The sequence below is a fragment of the Oncorhynchus kisutch genome, linkage group LG6, assembly GCF_002021735.2.
Source record: "Oncorhynchus kisutch isolate 150728-3 linkage group LG6, Okis_V2, whole genome shotgun sequence".
NCBI lineage: Eukaryota > Metazoa > Chordata > Actinopteri > Salmoniformes > Salmonidae > Oncorhynchus > Oncorhynchus kisutch.
In genome coordinates this window covers 61,810,374-61,828,043 of record NC_034179.2, presented here as the reverse complement: position 1 = coordinate 61,828,043, position 17,670 = coordinate 61,810,374, and positions in this window count along the sequence as shown.

Below are 17,670 nucleotides of genomic sequence, written 5' to 3'. Positions count from 1 at the left end.
AGAGAGGCAGATAGAGATGAAGAGAGAGAGAGGCTGATAGAGAGGGTGGACAGAGAGAGAGAAAGGGAGGGTACAGAGAGAGAGGGGAGGACAGAGAGAGGCAGAGAGAGAGAGAGGGGGGGACAGAGAGAGAGGGGAGGACAGAGAGAGGCAGAGAGGGGGGGACAGAGAGAGGGGGGACAGAGAGAGGCAGATAGAGAGAGAGGCAGATGGAGAGAGAGAGGGAACAAAGTGAGAAGCAGATAGAGATGAAGAGAGAGAGAGGAGGGACAGATAGTGAGGCAGATAAAGAAAGAGAGGGGGGACAGAGAGAGGCAGATAGAGTTAAAGAGAGAGAGAGGGGGAGCAGAGAAAGATAAAGAGAGAGAGGGGGGGGGGGTACAGAGAGAGAGGCAGATAGAGAGATGGGGGGGCAGAGAGAGAGGCAAATAGAGAGTACAGTGACAGAGACATAGAGAGTTCTAAAGCTTCCTTAATAAGCACAACGTCTTGAGTAAAAACCAAATTGGATTTATACCAAACCATCGCACAACCGATCATATTTCCACCCTAAACATCCTGATAGAATAACATGTCCACCACAATAACACCAGTGTATGCTTGCTTTATTGTCTTCCAAAAAGTATTTAATTCTATTTGGCATGCAGGACTGTTCTACAAAGTTATTGAAAGTGGTGCAGGGGCAAAACGTATGACATAATTCAATTAAATGGCATAATAATATGACAATTTAGGGGGGAAACAGGTGCAGCATCAAAATTGTCAAGAGAAGAACATAATTCTTTAACCAGAGGCAGGGCCTTTGCAAGGGTTGCAATCTCAGCCCCACGCTCTTCAATATTTACATCAATGAATTGGACACTATTCTAGAAAAATCCTCAGTCCTTGGTCTCAGTCTCCACAATTAAGAGGTTAAATGCCTGCTCTTCGCAGATGACTTGTGCTTGCTGTCACCCACAGCACGTGGCCTCTAGCAGAGCCTAGCAGACCAATTTTCCAGAGAATATCCAGATCTCAAGGAATTAGACCAAAGTTTATAGAGTATTGCACACTACAATTACTCAGGCTTAATAATAAGCTCAGTTGGACACCTAAATGAGGCGGAGAATGAACTGAGAGAGAAAGCACACAGGGCATTCTACACCATAAAAAACAAATTCAAATTGAAATATCTATAAACATTTGACTAAAACTAATTGAATGTGGTATTAAACCATTTTTTATAATTATAGTGGTCTGGAAATATTCCAAGATCATGTTGTGGGTTGTCTATAATCATTCATAATTCCTTAATGTTTTAAAAATATCTGGTGGGAAAAAAACCCAGAATATATTCAATCAAACACGCAGTATGGAAGGGAACATCTTGTGACAAAGAATAATACTGTTTGACTGACTATTTAAATTAGAATCAAAGTTCAAATTAATATTAGAAATCTGTATTTTTGCATTAATAGGTGGCATATCCTTTTGATAAAAGATTTGTCAAATTAATGATCCTTTCATGTTTCGTGTCTCAGTTGAATTGGTTTGAATGGTTTTGAATTTAATTATTCTTCATTCAATTCAAATCCTGCTTCCTGTAGGTGTGATCAATTCAAATTGAGTTCAAATTCATTGTTTGAATTGAATAAAATTCTGAATTGGCCCCAACCCTGCTGTTTACACAGCAGGAATATGGTGCCGTTAACACAAAAGTTGGATTCAGACGTTTATTTGATAGTGAGGGACACATTTCACTTTTACATACAGTTTAAATACAGTTCCTAGAGATTATACACATGCCTTTGATGATGGGGAAACGTGATTTTGTTTTGGTGAAACCGGCTATACCGGAATAGGTTTATTTTAATTAATTAATTTGTTAATTCCATTAACAAAATATTCATCAAACACCTATTTTTTCAGGGGCAATTGACGAGACTATAACTAACTAAATAGACCCAGGAAAAAAATAAACAAAAATTAGTTTTTTTTCCCTTTTCATTTGACTAAAACGAGACAAATTTACTGTATCTCTGTGACTAAAATCTGACTGCTAGGTGGACTGGACAAGAGTTATCCAGAGAGATTGAGAGCTTTTTAGTGAAAACCACAATTAATATTAGCAGCACAGATGTGCAGCGCAGTTCTGTTCAGCAGCGGGAAGGACCCGGCACGCACAGCCTACGATGGAGGAGCAAGCAATGAGTGTGACAGATTATACACATCGTGCAGGTGACTCTCTTGCTTCCCCGGAGCTAACCAGTCACCACCAGCCTTCTAGTTAGCTGCCCTTTGCCTGGTTAAGAAAACACAAGCTGCTTTACGGAATCAAAAACATTAGCAGCATTGAGTTTAATAGTAAAACATCAGTCTACTTATGTTTTTCTCTCCCCTGAGTATAGAAAAGAGAAAAGTAGTAGCTGTCTTTGAATTTGTAGTCTTGCTCAACCCTTCCAATTTAACCACTGCACTTCATAGCCAGGCTCTGTAGCCAACGTAACCAAGTCTCCCTCTTTTCTGCAGAGAAAACGTCTTGATTCTAGCCCTTGCTGTTGAAAAGATACGCCGCTACAGCATATCGCAGGCTGTTCTAAAACTAGGCTAATTGCGTACCGGACCGTTACCATTTGTTTAGGCTACACCTTGTTCAGTCATGTTATCTCATTAGCTACTGTAGCTATATCTAACAACCTGGGGTACGTTCAGCCGGATGCAATGTTTTGGAACGTTCAGATAGAAATATGCTATTTAGAACAAACATGCCTCTGACATGTTCAGTGGCGATTTTAGCATGTAAATCTTGGTGGGGCAACAAACAAAAAAATATGTGGGATGCATGCCAGCAAAGTCACTACACTACACAACACTAAACAATACATGAATTGCAGTACAACGGTGACAAACGGTGCCCAAAAACTGTTAGAGCCAACATAAAGCTGTCCCAAGAGCAGTTCCAACACTTTACCACTGCTACACTTGGCTATCAGCGGAACCTTGTCTGGCAGCGAAACAGTTCATTCAGCCTCATTTACTAACTTTAAAAAAACATAGCTAATATGGCTGACTTGCTTAAACAAATGTGGTTTCTACTGAAAGTTGAGATATACAAACTATGGCATAAGGGGATGACGAGCAGATAAGAGACCATCCGTAATTTCGATGAAGACATTAATGAGCGAGCTAGGACGGAAGTTGTCAATATAACTTATTTGTTCAGCACTTTTGAAATGTACAGTGACAGAATTCAGAACACGGGCCGTTCTTAAGGTGTTCTCCCTGTACACCAAGTCAGAACCGTAGGATAAATAAAGGGGGTATATACATTTAGTATTACCTTCTTAGCTAGAGTATGCCTCCCTGGCTTATTACATCATTTATGCAGCAGCATACAATACATGTTTGGACTCACCTTGTTTTGTCATCAAACTTCGTCATCAAAGTCTGGCATTCTCTGGATGTATGGGTGCTTTCAACTGGGAACAACAACAAAAAAGGTTGAATCATGATGACGGCAGTGATCTTCAGGTCATAGCTCTAGAAAGAGGCCCGAGTTCCCGATTTACAATTCCGAGTTGGATGAAAAAGTTCAAAACGTATTTTCCCAGTCGTAGCTCGTTTTTCCCGAGTTCCCAGTTGTCTTGAACTCACAGTTAGCCACTGATTCCTTCCAAACCACTCATTGTTGAATTTGCGATTTCCAACTTGTTGTGTAATGTTTATGTCCAATGGTCGATGAGCACCGATACGTTTTATCTATAATTTCTCTTCATATGACAAGGATTAAAAAGGATTTGCCAGTAGATTGTCAACTTGATTCATGATGATGATTGCTAGCTAAGATTTTGAATGTATGATGTTGACATGATCAGTCCAATCAAAGCTACTCTAGATATAACGTGATTTGAAGTCATCTGTGGCCAATGACCTTGAGCCTTCTTGAATGGGCACTTCTAATGTAACTCTATGGCAACACCCAAGGGGCTAGAATTTTCGAGCTCTACCCTTAGACTTGGCGGTGACGTAGTGTCCCCATGAGTGACAGAACACTGAGCCAATCACGGTGCAACACTCCATATTTTCTGCTGGCTTGCCCCACCACCACAGAAAGCACTGAGCTAGGCTGAAACACCTGCATTTTGGAACTGCCTTTCTCAAGAAAACAGAACATGTTTGTATGCGGCTTTATTAACTCAAATATATATATATATATATTTTTTTTACATTGTTTGCCAACTGATATGTGACAAACTGATACATTATTTTTTGCTAAAAATGTGAGGTTCAAAACAGGTGGTGCTCTGCCCCACATGCCCTGAATGATGGGTTGCCACTGGACATGTTGAATAAGGAATAACATTGACTCTATTCATGGAATTGACTCTATTCATGAAATTATAATAGCTCAATCACCAGATGGTGCCACAAAGAATTGGCAAAGTAATATGGGTTTCACCTCCGTCACTTGGTCACATCATTGCCATTGTTATCAATGTCCACAGATGCCGCAGCCACCTTGATGTCCAAAAGAAGAACGGTGGCTAATGACTTTGAAGGGAGCTAATGACTGTTTCGCCCAATGATGTAGTACATCTACATCTCTTTCTCTCTCTACATCTCTCTCTCTCTCTATATATATATATATCTATATATCTCTCTACATCTCTCTCTCACTCTACATCTCTCTCTCTACATCTCTTTGTCTCTACATCACTCTCTCTCTCTACATCTCTTTGTCTCTACATCACTCTCTCTCTCTACATTTCTCTGTCTCTACGTCTCTCTCTATCTCTCTCTACATCTACATCTCTCTCTATCTCTCTCTACACCTACATCTCTCTCTCTACATCTACATCTCTACATCTCTCTCTCTACATCTACATCTCTCTCTCTATCTCTCTCTACACCTATATCTCTCTCTCTACATCTACATCTCTCTCTCTACATCTACATCTCTCTCTCTACATCTACATCCCTCTCTCTCTCTCTCTCCCTCTCTCTCTCAATCTCTCTCTACATCTACATCCCTCTCTCTCTCTATCTCTCTCTACATCTACATCTCTATCTACATCTCTCTCTCTACATCCCTCCCTCTCTCTCTCTCTCTCTCTCTCTCTCTCTCTCTCTCTCTCTCTCTCTCTCTCTACATCTACATCTTTCTCTCTCTTACATCTCTCTCTCTACATCTACATCTCTATCTCTCTCTACATCTACATCTATCTCTACATCTCTCTCTCTACATCTACATCTCTCTCTCTACATCTCTCTCTCTCTACATCTACATCCCTCTCTCTCTCTCTCTCTACATCTACACCTCTCTATCTCTCTCTCTACATCTACATCTCTCTCTCTACATCTACATCTCTCTCTCTATCTCTCTCTACATCTACATCTCTCTCTCTCTCTACATCTACATCTCTCTCTCTCGCTAAATCTACATCCCTCTCTCTCTCAATGTAGGCTGAATAAGGAATTAGGCTGAATTACATGGCCAGATAATTCTTATACTGTAGGTTAATGAGGCAATACAAACATGATGTGATTAAAATGTGACTAAAATGAAAGGTAATTTAGGTGACTAAAATTGTCAACTGTTTTCATCATTTTGACAATAACTAGACTAAATCATTATTCAAATGACAAAAATACAACTTAATTATATTTTTGTCAAAATGACTGACTGAATGAAATCTAAATAAGAGTGCCAAAATTATCGCTGCTTGACAGTAAAACACAACAACAAAATATTAGAAAATAAAATACGCTAAAAACAATAATTTAAATAAGAGATAGAAATAAATAATGACAAGGAATACGATGAGCATGTATTAGCAGTGAATGTGGCTATTCACTTCAGATCTCCTTATTGTTTGGATGCTCCATCTATTTGGACTTGAGTGTCTTCTGAATCAATCTTTAGTTCATAGTTATTGTAATGTAGTGGTTCTCAGACCAAATTGAAAAACAAAGTCACACTATTTGACCAATGTTTCAGCTAAAGAGTTTTCATCCTCAGGGTGAATCACTTCATCATATATCTACTGAGCAGCTGTGAAACGCTAGAGGGGCTATGGCTATGGGAATTGATCAAATGTGCAGGATGTGGGGGCAGTACTTTGAGGAATGACTATGAGCGAGGGTAGTAGTAGTGATAGAAGAAGTACCATATGTGTTGCAGACCTGGGTTCAAATACCATTTGAAATAAATTCACATACTTCATCTGGGCTTGATTGAGCTTGCCTGACCCAATGCAATGAAATTAATAGAACAGGGTTCCCCAGCTGGTGGTCTGCAGGCCAAATTTGGCCAGCAGGTGGTTTTATTTGGCCCACCCAACTTTCTGAGCAATTTTTTGTGTTATTATTTTTTGTTTTTACTCATTGTTGGACATAAAAGACTGTAATAACACCAGGAAATCAGCTCCAAGTGATTATCATACGCATAATAGACACGCGATTGTTTACAAATGTAAGCAACGTTTGAAATTATTATGTTTTTGTCAAATATATCTGTTTGGGCTTCTTGCGTTCAATTTGTAGTCTACAAATGATTGTTTTTCCCGACACCTCGACCATCCGCTTCAGAAAAAAATAGTCCTGCGGCTGAATCTAGTTGATGATCCCTTCAATAGAAAGTCGCAAAACTGCAAACCCCGCCCATCTGGCACTCCAGGCAGGCTAAAGCAAATGCTTCAAGTATTTGAAAACATTAAAATAGTGTGTTGTATTATTAGGAGAGTGCAACGTTTGAGGTAACCGTAGCTACAGTAGCAGTTGTGCTGCCTCAGTATAAATAACCCTTGGTGATGCAGTCAGACAGCGGTACGGCGCGATTCACAAATTTCGGTGTTATTTCGGTGTGGTGGGGGAATGTGTTAACCCCGCTAACGCAACATATGTAGGGGTTGAAGGTTAGGTTGAAGGTTGTTCTTGTTTGTAGTTGTGGTGGGAGGAGGGGTAGAGTGAAGTGAACAGACAGACAGTTCCTTTAAGCAGGCTGACCTGACATCTTGTCATTTTGATAGATTTACATGCTTAAATGCTCTGTGGCTCACACTATTCTAATGTATATCCTCCTCTCTTAGCCTACCTCATTCCCAACCTCCTCTCATTGTGATATCATGTTTGCTACAGTTTTATCCAGCCAGGGTCGTATAGGGTTGAAACTCCGCTTAAAACGGACTAGTTTGATATTATTTCTAAGAAAGAACAATGGAATTGTCACATAATCTTCTGTCCCGTGTTAAGGTTGTGGGACTTGCCCAATAAGTCGTTCCATGTCATTTCAGCAAGCCATGGCACCCACCATCTCAGATTGTTCTGAAATAGTTAATGTAGTTAGAAACAGGTAGAAACACCCCAACAACCAGTATACAGTATCAGTTCTCTATGTTTGACAGGTATTAGGAAGCTTCATACTATGTAATGTATTCCATGTGAATCTGCTGATGGTCCCCATCTCCTGTTCAGAGAAATTAGTCATTTAAGCCACTTGCATTATCTACCATAAAGTTGTGTGAAAGTACCAGGTTTTGACCACTAGATGCCGCTGTTCCTGCTATACTGCCACACTCTTTTATCAGTTTTGCTGGTCTCGTGTTTATTAAATAGCTCACAACATTTTCTTTGCAACTTTGGGTAGAAAACCAATAGATTTGGCTCATGATGAAAATGAATCATCCGCAATTCAAGTGGCCCCTTTGTGTGTGCTTTATTCCCTTCAAAAAAGGTCTGGATTAGTTACTGTTAGATCATTCCTGGTGAACAAGCAAACCATTAGGCTACAGCCATTTTAATGGTTTTAATGGTTTTAATTGTCTCTTTATAGTATTCAATGGTAAAAGTCCCAAAAACACACTGTATAGCGTTTCACAATTGTAATGTTATAGGGTTGTGTTGGGTTTAATGGTACATGTCACTAATCACAATACATATAGACCCGTTTCCTGATCATTCTATTGAAAAACATGTCTGCCTTGCAATTCATTATTGTATTAGGGCTGTCACAACATTTTAGTCCCTAGCCCATTTCTCCATCAAAGTTTTGGGCTTGTCGAAAAAGTCCTCATATGAGAATTTCATAGGGATAGCCCTCTCAGAGAGCAGCCACCTGTTGGTCTATTCAAGCAGAGTTGGGTTGAAGCATTAGGTTGCTATTAGGAAAAACTGATTGCTTTCATGGAGGACTGGCTTGAATTGTGAGGATGACCACACAATTTATTTTCATAATGAGACAAATCTATCTACTTGCACACTACTTTATGGTAGATAATGCAAGCAATTTAAATGACAAACCTTCTGAACAAGAGAACAAAAAAACATCACCAGATTCACATGATATAGTATGGAGAAGCAATACTCCAAGCCACAGCTTCATACTTATTGCCAGAAATAGAGATCTGATACTGTATACTGGTCATTGGGGTGGGATTGGCATGGGGTGTGGGGAGTCCGTGTGTGGCTTTTGAAAAAAAAATGGATTCCTCATGTCTTACTCATTGGTAGGAAAAAGTTTGGTTCAAATCGGATGTCGGATACTATATTTATGGAATATTATCTGAATCCTATAAATGAAAATGTCCAATTTGGGTGAAATCATTTAGCTTAATTCCTCAGAGATCAAATTATATTTCAACAAAATAATGTTTCAGGAATGCTAATTGTATCTGTTAGTAACTATAGAAACAATTTAAGAACAATCTGAGATGGTGGGTGTCAATCCTCTTTCGACCCCCTACTCAACCCCTGCTCATCACCGCCTGCATCCACCACCCTCCTCAGGACCCCCTCGTCATTCCTCTTCATTTTACCAGCGATTACTTTTGACTCTTGACCTGGTACTCTATAACCGCCTCAGTTTTCGACACCCTTAACACTCTGCCTTGTCACTCCCTTTACAGCCCTTACCCTTAGCTGGCCCCTACAGACTCGTTGTGACTGTGCAAATGACCTACGCATAGTATAGCCGTAACAGAACCACGTCTCAATTTCTCCGTGGAGGGGTCAGTACTTATGGCAGCAGCTTCAGTCTGCATATCTACTCTCATTGCTGTGTGTGACATGCGTCAGGAGGAATCGTTGGACTCGGTTGGCCACTGAGGGTTTCAGGTTTACTCTCATATCCAGAGAGTGACAGTTTTTCTTGGAGACAGACGACCCGTCTCATCTTGCAAGATTGTTTACTTAGAGAAGCAACTGCAGCCACCCTTCAACACCTCCTAACCCCCATTACTAACCATCTCATCTTCACCTCAGTCTAAAGTCTACATCCAAAGTACACCTCCAAGAGACTGTAAACAAGCGATCACTGACTTATAAACAACCATTAAGTCTATGTCTAAGATGTAAATAGGCCCTATTGACCAGCAGCTCTATATGTCACATTCGCTGGTACATAACCAGCAATCTAAATGACAACCAAATGTAATTCAAAAGCTATTTAGCTAGTAATGATCCATGCTAACTGGTTTTGCATTAGCAACATGTTATGTTAACTGGCTAGCTCTTAGACCAAGGTTACAGTAACATGCTATATTATGTCATGCTAACTAACTACACCTAACATGCTATGCTAACTAGCTGGACTTGTCATGATATACTATGAAAACTAGCTAAACCTAACATGCAACCATAAAATAGCTAGACTTCACGTGCTATGCTATGTTAGCTAGCTAGTTCTAACATGCTATGCTACATATCTGGAACTAACACTGAATGCTGTAGCAGGAAGAAGGGTTTCTCCACAAGTGACAGCTAGCATGGGGTGCCACTCACTGTTGACCCAGGGTGCATCTCTCATTGACAGGTTAGTGCTGAAAGATTTAAGAAAATTATATTCGTGCCTTTTAACCCCCTGTCGCTCTCTCCGACTCCCTCTGCCATATAAGGCTGGTGCAAGCTGGGTCGCACACCATGTTGATGACAGGATGACAGATGAATGAAAAAAGAGATGGAGGGAGTGGGACACCAATACGGAGAGAGAGAGAGGTTACATTTAGAGAGGAACGAGCAAAGAGAGAGAGAGGTTACATTTAGAGAGGAAGGAGCAAAGAGAGAGAGAGTGCTTTAGGAATAACTTGAATTGAGTTTGCTGGTAACACAATAGTCAATGGTACATTGGATATAAGGTCATTGTGCTATGCGAAGGAAACTTGAAGCCTCCATTAAAAAAAACATAAATACACAAAACATGGAAACACACAGAAAATTGCAGATAGGAAGACCGTGATACTCTCACTGAGACATGGGGATGCAGAGATATGGCAACACATGGACAGACCTAACCCACAAGTAGAGAACAACATGGAAATTGGAGAAACATAGACCTGTGTGTGAAAAGTGAGAGAACATATATATGATGGCCTTGCAGACATATCAACATTCCGGGCTATTCCGGGGTAAGTTAAAATGTCTCTGTGTGTACAGTATGTGCTAGTTAGGTCTGTGTGTGACAGGTGTTGGGGTGGAATGGTGCTAAGCTCCAAACGCTGTTCCTATCCTTATTCCTGGGGCTTTGAGCTGGTGGTCCCACAACTCAGGACAACTGATCTACTCTTAAAGAGCCAAGACACACTCTGTGCCTTACACACACACTGCTGCACTGCATACACACACCACATGACAGAATACCCCCCTTGAAACAAATTCACACCCACCCTGTATGAACACAAGCACAGATCATTTTACACTCTGCACACGCATATGATCACACACCTCACTCTTTGCACACACAGGCGTACAATCACAATCTCTCTCACACCCACACACATCTCTTTTATAACCAACGCAGTGGTATTATTGCGTGTGGAGTGATACTACAGGCTGTGTGTATGCAGATGAGTAATGAAATTGTGTTGTCATAGGAGGTGATGGAGAGGAGAGGACTGCCTTATCGTGCCCCCAGGTCTATAAATCACCTTTAGCTCTGTGGCTAAAGCCAAAATAAGCAGCCACTGAAACAGGACACAGGAAGGATAACATACCTTGCCTTCAGAAAGTATACATACCCCTTGACCTAGTCCACATTTTGTTGTGTTACAGCATGAATCTTCCCACCCATCTCTACACAATAGCCCATAATGGCAAGGTGAAAACATGTTTTTAGAAATGTTTGTAAATTTATTGAAAATTAAATACAGAAACATCTCATTTACATAAGTTTACACACCCCTGAGTCAATGCATGTTAGAATCACCTTTGGCAGAGATTACAGCTGTGAGTCTTTATGTCTTTAAAAAAAATCAAGCTCTGTCAAGTTGGTTGTTGATCATTGCTAGACAGCCATTTTCAAGTCTTGCCATAGATTCAAGACGATTTAAGTCAAAACTGTAACTAGGCCACTCAATAACATTCAATGCCATATTGGTAAGCAGCTCCAGTGTATATTTGGCCTTGTGTTTTAGGTTGTTGTCCTGCTGAAAGGTGAATTTGTCTCCCAGTGTCTGGTGGAAAGCAGACTAAAGCAGGTTTTACTCTAGAATTTTGCCTGTGCTTAGCTCTATTCCGTTTCTTTTTATCCTAAAAAATGTCCTAGTCCTTGCCGATGACATGCATACCCATAACATGATGCAGCCACCACCATGCTTGAAAATATGAAGAGGGGTACTCAGTGTTGGACTTGCCCAAAACATAACGCTTTGTATTCAGGATATCAAGTTAATTTGTTAGACGTCCCTCTGCTCTCCCATTCCTCCGTTGAGAAATGAGGACAGTCTTCCAGTTGATTGCAAAACTCAAGTCGCACCCCATTATTTCTGCGTCATGCACCAATTCATGATGTTACTATGACCAGAGAAAGTTAAATATTCCTTGATATTAAAAAAGGCACAAGCTGCTAATAATAACAACGCAAGCTTATCGGACCACTTTGCTATAGTCATTCATTGTATCTGCAGTACTGGTTGTAACGTGAGTGGAAGTAGGGAGAACACACATTTTATGGCTTATAAAAGTGTCGAACAAAGTGTTGATAGTGCTGAATAACAACTTAAACATCAACTTTTGAAATCATTTAAAATCTCACAGTATCAACTTTGCTGTGCGTTCGAGGCGTCTTTTTACAGTCTATAGCTCGAGGAAACTGTGCAGACAGTGAGCTATCTGATTGGCCAGCGGAAAGCCCGTAGGTGCACTTGATTTGTTCTCTAGGCCTGCCGGGTAGGCAGAGTTCTACCTTCAGACACATGAAATGGTTCATAATGGGAACACTTTGCCTTCCCTGTGCTAGGGCTGCTGAATCAATTGCACCTACTGCCAACAGTGCCTTTGTGCCAACAGTGCCATTGTGGTCGTCTGCAAACTTAATGATGGTGTTGGAGTTGTGCACGGCCACACAGTTGTGGGTGAACAGGGAGGACAGGAGTGGACTAAGCATGCATCCCTGAGGGGCCCCCGTGTTGAGGTTCAGCATAGCCAATGTGTTGTTGCCTACCCTCACCATCTGGGGGCGACCCGTCAGAAAGTCCAGGATCCAGTTGCAGAGGGAGGAGTTCAGTCCCAGGGTCCTTAGCTTAGTAATGAGCTTTCTCACATAGGTGTTAATTTCGTCCAGGTGGGAAAGGGCAATGTGGAGTGCAATAGAGATTGCATCATCTGTGGATCTGTTGGAGCGGTTTGCAAATTGGAGTAGGTCCAGGGTGTCTGTGATGATGGTGTTGATGTGAGACATGACCAGCCTTTCAAAGCATTTCATGGCTACTTGGATAAATATGTAGGTTTGCTTGAAACATGTAGGTATTACAGACTAGGCCAGGGTCCTGGTAATCAGTCTGGTCCCGCGGCTTTGTGAATGTTAACCTGTTTACTCACATCGGCTACGGAAAACGTGATCACACAGTGATCACACTGTGAGAGTTTATAAGCGCTGCCACATCCGACGAGCGTCAGAGCCAGTGTAGTAGGATTTGATCTTAGTCCTGTATTGATGCTTTGTCTGTTAGATGGTTCGTAGGAGGGCATAGCAGGATTTATTTTAAGTGTCCAGATGTGTCCCACTCCTTGAAACTAGCCTGTAGCTCAATGGGGATGTTGCCCATAATCCATTGCTTCTGATTTAGCACAGTCAGTGTAGTCAGCTCAGCTATCACCATTGAGACCGTGTCTGTGCCTCGACCTAGGTTGGGCAAAACTAAACATGGCGGTGTTCGCCTTAGCAATCTCACTAGGATAAAGACCACCTCCATTCCTGTCATTACTGAAAGAGATCATGATACCTCACATCTCAAAATAGGGCTACTTAATGTTAGATCCCTTACTTCAAAGGCAATTATAGTCAATGAACTAATCACTGATCATAATCTTGATGTGATTGGCCTGACTGAAACATGGCTTAAGCCTGATGAATTTACTGTTTTAAATGAGGCCTCACCTCCTGGCTACACTAGTGACCATATCCCCTGTGCATCCCGCAAAGGCGGAGGTGTTGCTAACATTTACGATAGCAAATTTCAATTTACAAAAAAAAAAATGAGGTTTTCGTCTTTTGAGCTTCTAGTCATGAAATCTATGCAGCCTACTCAATCACTTTTTATAGCTACTGTTTACAGGCCTCCTGGGCCATATACAGCGTTTCTCACTGAGTTCCCTGAATTCGTATCGGACCTTGTAGTCATAGCAGATAATATTCTAATCTTTGGTGACTTTAATATTCACATGGAAAAGTCCACAGACCCACTCCAAAAGGCTTTCGGAGCCATCATCGACTCAGTGGGTTTTGTCCAACATGTCTCTGGACCCACTCACTGTCACAGTCATACGCTGGACCTAGTTTTGTCCCATGGAATAAATGTGGTGGATCTTAATGTTTTTCCTCATAATCCTGGACTATCGGACCACCATTTTATTACGTTTGCAATTGCAACAAATAATCTGCTCAGACCCCAACCAAGGAACATCAAAAGTCGTGCTATAAATTCACAGACAACACAAAGATTCCTTGATGCCCTTCCAGACTCCCTCTGCCTACCCAAGGACGCCAGAGGACAAAAATCAGTTAACCACCTAACTGAGGATCTCAATTTAACCTTGCGCAATACCCTAGATGCAGTTGCACCCCTAAAAACTAAAAAAAATTATCATAAGAAACTAGCTCCCTGGTACACAGAAAATACCCGAGCTCTGAAGCAAGCTTCCAGAAAATTGGAACGGAAATGGCGCCACACCAAACTGGAAGTCTTCCGACTAGCTTGGAAGGACGGTACCGTGCAGTACCGTAGAGCCCTTACTGCTGCTCGATCATCCTATTTTTCTAACTTAATTGAGGAAAATAAGAACAATCCGAAATTCCTTTTTGATACTGTCGCAAAGCTAACTAAAAAGCAGCATTCCCCAAGAGAGGATGACTTTCACTTTAGCAGTGATAAATTCATGAACTTCTTTGAGGAAAAGATTATGATTATTAGAAAGCAAATTACGGACTCCTCTTTAAACCTGCGTATTCCTCCAAACCTCAGTTGTACTGAGTCTGCACAACTCTGCCAGGACCTAGGATCAAGAGAGACGCTCAAGTGTTTTAGTACTATATCTCTTGACACAATGATGAAAATAAACCTTCAAGCTGCATACTGGACCCTATTCCAACTAAACTACTGAAAGAGCTGCTTCCTGTGCTTGGCCCTCCTATGTTGAACATAATAAACGGCTCTCTATCCACTGGATGTGTACCAAACTCACTAAAAGTGGCAGTAATAAAGCCTCTCTTGAAAAAGCCAAACCTTGACCCAGAAAATATAAAAAACTATCGGCCTATATCGAATCTTCCATTCCTCTCAAAAATTTTAGAGAAGGCTGTTGCGCAGCAACTCACTGCCTTCCTGAAGACAAACAATGTATACGAAATGCTTCAGTCTGGTTTTAGACCCCATCATAGCACTGAGACGGCACTTGTGAAGGTGGTAAATGACATTTTAATGGCATCGGACCGAGGCTCTGCATCTGTCCTCGTGCTCCTAGACCTTAGTGCTGCTTTTGATACCATCGATCACCACATTCTTTTGGAGAGATTGGAAACCCAAATTGGTCTACACGGACATGTTCTGGCCTGGTTTAGATCTTATCTGTCGGAAAGATATCAGTTTGTCTCTGTGAATGGTTTGTCCTCTGACAAATCAACTGTAAATTGCGGTGTTCCTCAAGGTTCCGTTTTAGGACCACTATTGTTTTCACTATATATTTTACCTCTTGGGGATGTTATTCGAAAACATAATGTAAACTTTCACTGCTATGCGGATGACACACAGCTGTACATTTCAATGAAACATGGTGAAGCCCCAAAATTGCCCTCGCTAGAAGCATGTGTTTCAGACATAAGGAAGTGGATGGCTGCAAACTTTCTACTATTAAACTCGGACAAAACAGAGATGCTTGTTCTAGGTCCCAAGAAACAAAGAGATCTTCTGTTGAATCTGACAATTAATCTTAATGGTTGTACAGTCGTCTCAAATAAAACTGTAAAGGACCTCGGCGTTACTCTGGACCCTGATCTCTCTTTTGAAGAACATATCAAGACCATTTCGAGGACAGCTTTTTTCCATCTACGTAACATTGCAAAAATCTGAAACTTTCTGTCCAAAAATGATGCAGAAAAATTCATCCATGCTTTTGTCACTTCTAGGTTAGACTACTGCAATGCTCTATTTTCCGGCTACCCGGATAAAGCACTAAATAAACTTCAGTTAGTGCTAAATACGGCTGCTAGAATCCTGACTAGAACCAAAAAATGTGATCATATTACTCCAGTGCTAGCCTCTCTACACTGGCTTCCTGTCAAAGCAAGGGCTGATTTCAAGGTTTTACTGCTAACCTACAAAGCATTACATGGGCTTGCTCCTACCTATCTCTCTGATTTGGTCCTGCCGTACATACCTACACGTACGCTACGGTCACAAGACGCAGGCCTCCTAATTGTCCCTAGAATTTCTAAGCAAACAGCTGGAGGCAGGGCTTTCTCCTATAGAGCTCCATTTTTATGGAACGGTCTGCCTACCCATGTCAGAGATGCAAACTCGGTCTCAACCTTTAAGTCTTTACTGAAGACTCATCTCTTCAGTGGGTCATATGATTGAGTGTAGTCTGGCCCAGGAGTGGGAAGGTGAACGGAAAGGCTCTGGAGCAACTAACCGCCCTTGCTGTCTCTGCCTGGCCGGTTCCCCTCTTTCCACTGGGATTCTCTGCCTCTAACCCTATTACAGGGGCTGAGTCACTGGCTTGCTGGGGCTCTCTCATGCCGTCCCTGGAGGGGGTGCGTCACCTGAGTGGGTTGATTCACTGTTGTGGTCATCCTGTCTGGGTTGGCGCCCCCCCCTTGGGTTGTGCCGTGGCGGAGATCTTTGTGGGCTATACTCAGCCTTGTCTCAGGATGGTAAATTGGTGGTTGAAGATATCCCTCTAGTGGTGTGGGGGCTGTGCTTTGGCAAAGTGGGTGGGGTTATATCCTTCCTGTTTGGCCCTGTCCGGGGGTGTCCTCGGATGGGGCCACAGTGTCTCCTGACCCCTCCTGTCTCAGCCTCCAGTATTTATGCTGCAGTAGTTTATGTGTTGGGGGGCTGGGGTCAGTTTGTTATATCTGGAGTACTTCTCCTGTCCTATTCGGTGTCCTGTGTGAATCTAAGTGTGCGTTCTCTAATTCTCTCCTTCTCTCTTTCTTTCTCTCTCTCGGAGGACCTGAGCCCTAGGACCATGCCCCAGGACTACCTGACATGATGACTCCTTGCTGTCCCCAGTCCACCTGGCCATGCTGCTGTTCCAGTTTCAACTGACCTGAGCCCTAGGACCATGCCCCAGGACTACCTGACATGATGACTCCTTGCTGTCCCCAGTCCACCTGGCCATGCTGCTGCTCCAGTTTCAACTTCCACCTGACTGTGCTGCTGCTCCAGTTTCAACTGTTCTGCCTTATTATTATTCGACCATGCTGGTCATTTATGAACATTTGAACATCTTGGCCATGTTATGTTATAATCTCCACCCAGCACAGCCAGAAGAGGACTGGCCACCCCACATAGCCTGGTTCCTCTCTAGGTTTCTTCCTAGGTATTGGCCTTTCTAGGGAGTTTTTCCTAGCCACCGTGCTTCTACACCTGCATTGCTTGCTGTTTGGGGTTTTAGGCTGGGTTTCTGTACAGCACTTTGAGATATCAGCTGATGTACGAAGGGCTATATAAATAAATTTGATTTGATTTGATTTTGATACGTAAGGTCACTGTGGGGATGACGTTGTCGATGCACTTATTAATGAAGCCGGTGACTGATGTGATAAACTCCTCAATGCCATCGGATAAATTCTGGTACATATTCCAGTCTGTGCTAGCAAAAGAGTCCTGTATTTTAGCTTCATCGGACCACTTCTGTATTGGATATGTCACTGGTACTTCCTGTTTGCGTTTTTGCTTGTAAGCAGGAATCAGGACTATAGAGTTATGGTCAGATTTGCCAAATGGAGGTTTGTAATTACTGGGCTCATCCGCAAAAGAGACCTTGGTCTCAGCACGACTCCCTGTCAAAGTAAAGGTTAAATAAATAACCCAAACAATGCAAGAGCGCAAATAGCTACGCGAAATGGCGATGATTTGATAGATGTTTGCCTCGATGGAATAGTGAGGAGACCCCATGAATCAAAACCCCGTGAATCAATACAAATACATCTTGAGGATTCGATTCAAACTAAATACTGCAACAACAAAAAAACATAAA